The sequence below is a fragment of the Xyrauchen texanus genome, chromosome 31 (assembly GCF_025860055.1).
Source record: "Xyrauchen texanus isolate HMW12.3.18 chromosome 31, RBS_HiC_50CHRs, whole genome shotgun sequence".
Classification (NCBI taxonomy): Eukaryota; Metazoa; Chordata; class Actinopteri; order Cypriniformes; family Catostomidae; genus Xyrauchen; species Xyrauchen texanus.
The window spans coordinates 7,122,934-7,129,157 of NC_068306.1; the positions used below are offsets into that span (position 1 = coordinate 7,122,934).

Here is a 6,224-nt window from a genome sequence, read left to right on the forward strand (position 1 = left end):
TCACGTGTGAGCCACATCTCTGGGCGTAACCGGCATAAACTAGTGTTTTTCCTTGATGCCTAAACACAGCCAATCACCGGCACTTTTAGATTTGGGCACATCTAGCATGCTACATGCTTATCACTGACGTTGACGAGATTAACCCCTTAGGTATCAAAATATGTTACCAAATGACAAGACATTTTTCGATACTCGATTGTTTAGAGGCAATTCGGTCGGTGCCTAAAATGTATCGAACTCAATACCCAGCCCTAGATGGGAGAGTGCTTGACAGTAAGTCGGCATAATGTGTCCAATTTTAGGGTACTGGAATTCTCAGAAAAATTCTCATGTGATCATGTTGAAAAAACAAAACATAAAAGCACCATGAACTGCTATTTTAATTGCTGCGTGAAGATTCTTTAGAAATCCTCCTTTTGTGTTAGACAGAAACAAATAATGGGTTTGGATCAACACGAGGGTGTTGAATAAATTACAGAATGTTAAATTTTGGGTGAACGTTTGCTTTAAAACTAACGAAACGAATTTACCGTAAATGAGCAGACAATAATGCCAGATCTCTTACAGACCATCACTTATAGATGTTGAAAAAGCATCTAGAAATGGGCCCTGAAACTGTGTTTGTCCTTCATATGCTCTTCATGTCTTTGGTTGGCGTATATTTGCGTGGTTAATGATGCCACAGCAGTCCTAATTACTTTCTTTGGTGATAATGAGTCAAGAATTTCATGAAAACATTCATTAATACATTGCAGGGTCTGTCATGCCCTTAAAAACTCTTCTCAATGTCAGCCGTGGGCAATATCACTCAAGATGCACTATTTGAGCAACGGCTATGAACAAGATTTTCAAAGAAATTCATAATGGCGTCACATTGTCTTCAATGGAAGCTATTAGGATTGTTCTGTTTATCAAACGTGGACCCTTATAAGACATTTGAATTGAAGTCTTCAATGATAAGCTTCAAAAGTAAATGACTTTGCTCTCAATGTCAAAGATTTGAAATGGTGTCATCCTAGCCAAAGTGTGTGACGAAGTGTATAACCAAGAGGCGTTACAATGGATCCATTTAGTTTAGATTGTCAGCTTTTAACGTTTTATTTGTTTATGCTTATGAGGCAGGAGCCATCGGGAGAACCAGGACTTTTCCCGAAGGGCCGCGAAAAGCTGAAATGGGCCACCGCGTTATGCAGAACAGGCCACAAAGTGGCGCTGCTATATGCCGAAGGGGGCAGCGATATGCAGAAAAGGACAGTGCCATTTCTAGGCATAGGCAAACTAGGTGGTTGCCTAGGTTGCCACCTGCTGGTAGGGCACCAAAGAGCCTAGGGTGCCAGAATGGTCTGAAACGGTACTGCATGGATCAGAGTAGATTTCACTCTCTTGAAAAATAGAGTGACCTTTCATTCTCTTTATTTTATCATTGAATGGCTAGGAATGACCATCCAAGCTTTGAAAATAAAGATGACTGAACTGAATATCCAGCTCAAAAGTGATATATTTCTGCCTGCTTTTGCTTTTACTTCACTCTGCTTGATTTCTCATCACATTTCCAGGTTTGAAGTGATCTCTATCTTCATTTACTAGTGTATATTACACCACAAATGTGATATAGTGTGCTTGTGAAGTGTGGGTGTTTGTGTTGGCTTATGAACTGGGCTTATGCTAGTCATGACTGATGTGTTGGTTTGCAGAGATGAACTAAAGCTCTTTGGCCCAGTGGAACAGAATAAACTGCCGATTCTAGGCCGAGACTTGACGAGGGCTATATTTCTGGGCTACAGGGCCTGTAGAGACCAGTGGAGGGGCTACTGGATTGTTCAGTCAAAGTGTGTGTATGTGAGTGTGTGTGTGTGCGTGTAACACACATAAACTTGTGAGAGCAAAAAAATTATTCACAATATTAGTAAAAAACCTGTTGAAACTAATTTACAGAGACTGTCCACATAAATACATAAGGAATTTATACTAAATTATGTCTTAATTCAGACATGAATAATGGCTCTAAAATTTGACTGGATGAGTAGTAGGCTTGGGATCGATGCCTTTTTCATGCATTGACAATCAGGAAATTTTCCTGATAATTATCGATCTATTATGCCATTTTTATCAGATATAAATAGGGCTACTCATTGCACAATAGTTTTTGTCTCTTCATCCATATTTCTCAACACAACTTTGGTAAAGCGTGAGCAGCAGGGAAACTTCAAAGGGGGAAGTGCACTGGACGCATCTTGCGGCCAACATGGTGCATTCTAAAATTTTAAAGATTATTTTCTATGAAGGTACGAACACCGCCGTCGCCGCTCGGTGTCTGTCGGTGGTGCCCAGCTACGACTCCGGAGGCACGCAACTCGCAGAGTTTTCCACTAAATTTGACCCAATTCATTATCAAAGGAATCGATTTCAATTTCATATTTTAAAGATGCTGTAAGCGATTTTTAGCATTCGGAAATTTTCACATGACTGAGCCGTTGAATTAGCCACGCCCCCTTATTAAAAAAAAACGCCCTCCAAAGATCATTTTTAGGCCAAAGCCGAGCAAAACAGCAGCATTGTTTGTTCCTGTGGCTTTGAAATTCAACAGTGGCACAATAGCGCCCTCAACTGACAAACATTATGAATCACAGCCTCAATGATCCACTTCAAATACAACACTATGAGAACGAGCAAAATGATTGACAGGTGAAAAGCACATCTTTGTTTGCTGTGTACAAAGTCTACAGCTGTCACAGAGACCAGTGAGATATCTCAAGACACTTATTTCATTAATAGTAGGATTTTTGCATACCTTTCCATGAAAAATAATCGCTTACAGCACCTTTATTAGAGCAGAACCTTGCAAATGGTGTTTACATAGACCTTTAAGATATTATATTTATAAAATTAATTTCTATAAAATACCATAAATGGCAACAAAACTCCTGCTGTAACATCAACAACTAGTCTCACGAGCCCAAATACATATTACACATTTAATGTTTAATTTGAGTCATGACCAAATGAACGAGTTGCGCCTCATATATGACTTCTGACGGTTGTTGATTGACTAAGATGAGCCACATTTGAAATTGAAATACCTGCGACTGCATCATATACATCAATTCCATATATTGATTTGATTTGACACACCATGCCACAAAAGCCTAAAGTTCTCAGTGCGCTGTGTATTCCTGTTTATCTTCTCTGCGGAAGAAACTCCAGGTAGGCCGAAGCTTTACTTAAAGACACCCAGCAAAACCAATAGCTTGTCATATTTGCTTTTGCAATTAAATTTGTTTGTTAGGTCGTGCGTCAGAAAGTCAAGTCGTCTTCGGCTCGCCTGAGTGAATTGTCGACAGCACTACACTGGGGACGGATTCACACGAGAAATAACGATGAAAAAGCTCAAGTGATGTTTCATGAATAAACCAATTGATGGATGTAATCCCATCGTTTTTGTGAGGCGTTGAGCAGCTACTCCAGAGATTCGCTGTGATATGTTGACATTTGCTTTGTTCTTTGTGTAAATGCTAATCAGGCCTGTTCACCAGCGTTGATATTATAAGGAGATTTCTAGCCCTGAAATCCACCTTGAATATTTGTCAAAGCTTTTTAATCCTATTAGACGAATAAATAGAAATGATTACATTGGGTCATTCTTCACTGTTTGCTGAGACACTTAATTAACAGCATTTTCAAATTAGCATTTTGTTTGTTTAACTGCTGATTATGTGCCAGCAGAGAAATTGCCATTGAGATAACTGGCTCTCGATATAGCTCTCTTCAGGTAACCTCTGGTTTTAGTTTTTAAATGTGCATATATGGTAAATATGTATTTTGTTTATACTTTTAAAGTTCACCAGCATATAGATGGCCTCAAAGCTACTATAACTTAGTCCTCTGAAAATAGAGATATAAAGAGTTGAATTGAGTCATACTGCCATCTAGTGGTGTATTGTCTGTACATTGAGTCCAATATCAGCAGCAGCACTTCACATCATGTGGCTCAGTTGGTAGAGCGGGTCGGCTGCCAATCGCAGGGTTGGTGGTTTGAATCCTGGCCCACATGACTCCATATGCCGAAGTGTCCTTGGGCAAGACACTGAACCCCAAGTTGCTCCCAATGGCAGGCTAGCGCCTTACATAGCAGCTCTGCCGCCATTGGTGTGTGTGAATGGGTAAAAGTGGACATTTGATCATAGATTTAGACTAATGGCTAACACATGGATAGGGGTGTAATAGTCATATTATTTATTATATCATTCTAAATAAACTATTATGCTTTTCTATTCCAGTTTTTCCCTTCACATTTCTTCCACAAGCCGTTGAATTTAACACAACATAAATGGCATTTACAAAGTGAATAGATAAATATACATAAAATACATGTCATATTCAGGACATTTGCAAGTGATACAACTGATCTGGCTTTGTACAAATGTAATAGTTCTTCAATTATTAACTATAAAACGATGCATATATAAAAGCATGATTGTCATGCATTATGTCTGCTGCATCAAATGCTACACAAACCGTTTAAATTCAAGCTATGAGAATAATGAGGCAACACTCATTTCCCTTACAGTAAACCTGAAAACATTGAGATGAATAGATGATCTGAAAATGGCCACTTCTAAAAACCATAAGAAAAGATTTTATCCTGGCTTTGTTTCAATAAATAGCTGGCGTTGAATGAAAAGAGAGGTTCAATTTAAAGAGAAACCAATAGGAATTTCACCCAAAGCATGTGAGGAAAACTCAGTTGTACATGCTTTGAGTTATCTGGCTAATAAGACCAAATCTCAAACTCCTCCCAGTACGATTTGCGTTTTTCAAATATGTCTTTTAAAGGGACAGTTCACCCAAAAATGTAAATTCTCTCATCATTTACTCACACTCATGCCATGACTTTCTCTCTTCTGCAGAACACAAATGAAGATTTTTAGAAGAATATTTCAGCTCTGTAGGTCCACACAATGCAAGCGAATGAGTATCAAAATTTTGGAGGTCCAAAAAGCACATAAAGGCAAACTGAAGTGACATGACAGGTGTGGGTTTCCTGCCCAGTAGATGGCGATATGCATAACAAATGTAAATCGCCATAAACACAAGAAGAAGAATGTGGAAATGACAGTGGAGATTTATAGTAACAAAGGACTTAAATATTGATCTGTTTCTCACCCACACCTATCATATCACTTCTGAAGACATGGATTGAACCACTGGAGTCATATGGGTTACTTTTACATTAACCACTACTCTATGCAGCAATCTAGTGCTTTATATTTGGGTGTACTACATAAAAAATGTGAAAGTGCATTATCATGTACAATCAAGTCTGGACTGGTAATCTGGCATAGCGGGCATTTCCCAGTGGGCCGACACACTTTGGGGCCGATCAGGGGCGGACTGGCCATTGGGAGAACCGAGCAGGCCGGTGATTCGGCCGCGAAACGGGCCGAATGGGGCGCGATAAGCTAAAATGAGCCACCGCGTTACACAGAATGGACCACAAAATGGTGCCGCGGTATGCACAGCATCCCCAACCCCCCCCCCCGACAACTTTTGGGCCAGTTGCTATGAAAAATCCTGGGCCGATTTATCTTCCCAGTCCAGCCCTGTGTACAATAGTTGAAATTCCAGATTCACCTTTAGTAAAACAAATAAATAATGTCACAAAATATTAAAATAAATGTCTTTCTCACAAATACAACATTTTGGTTTTCTTTCCTTTGGGAACACAGCTACAAGTTGATTGACAGGGAAATTAAAATGACTGAATTCAAATCAGCAAGTCTTCTTTGAAACTTTCTGATTTTATCAACCGGAAGTTATTGCTGAACTGACTCCAGAACAGTTACAGCCTGCATTTAACACTGATTCGGTGTTTCACTGTAGGATCGACGCCCCTTAGTGTAACCGGAAAACATTTGGAAACTGTTTAGGAACAGTGTGACGTAACGAAGACTCGTTTGCTGAAATCACGTGACTTGACCGGTTTGATACACAACCGAGTCATTGGTTGAAACAAATGATTTTTAAAGGTTTTTTTGTGAAGCAGTGTTTCGAAAGCTGCCATCTTACATTGTGAGGACCAACAGAGCTGAGATATTCTTTTGTAAATCTTAATTTGTGTTCAGCAGAAAAAAGGAAGTTATACATATCTGGGATGGCATGAGGATGAGTAAATGATGAGAGAATTTCCATTTTTGGGTGAACTATCCCTTTAAGCCTTTTGGAAA

The 6,224-nt window shown here is 39.3% G+C and overlaps 1 protein-coding gene across 1 annotated transcript in view; it reads right to left on the reverse strand.

The window, feature by feature from the left end:
* Positions 1–4,190: 4,190 nt before the first annotated feature.
* The window catches only part of LOC127625415 (peptidase inhibitor 16-like), a 9,404-nt gene continuing 7,370 nt past the window's right edge, over positions 4,191–6,224 (reverse strand). The window contains exon 6 of the mRNA XM_052100700.1: positions 4,191–6,224. This exon is cut by the window's right edge and continues 790 nt beyond it. The gene's annotated coding sequence lies outside the window, so the exon portion shown is untranslated.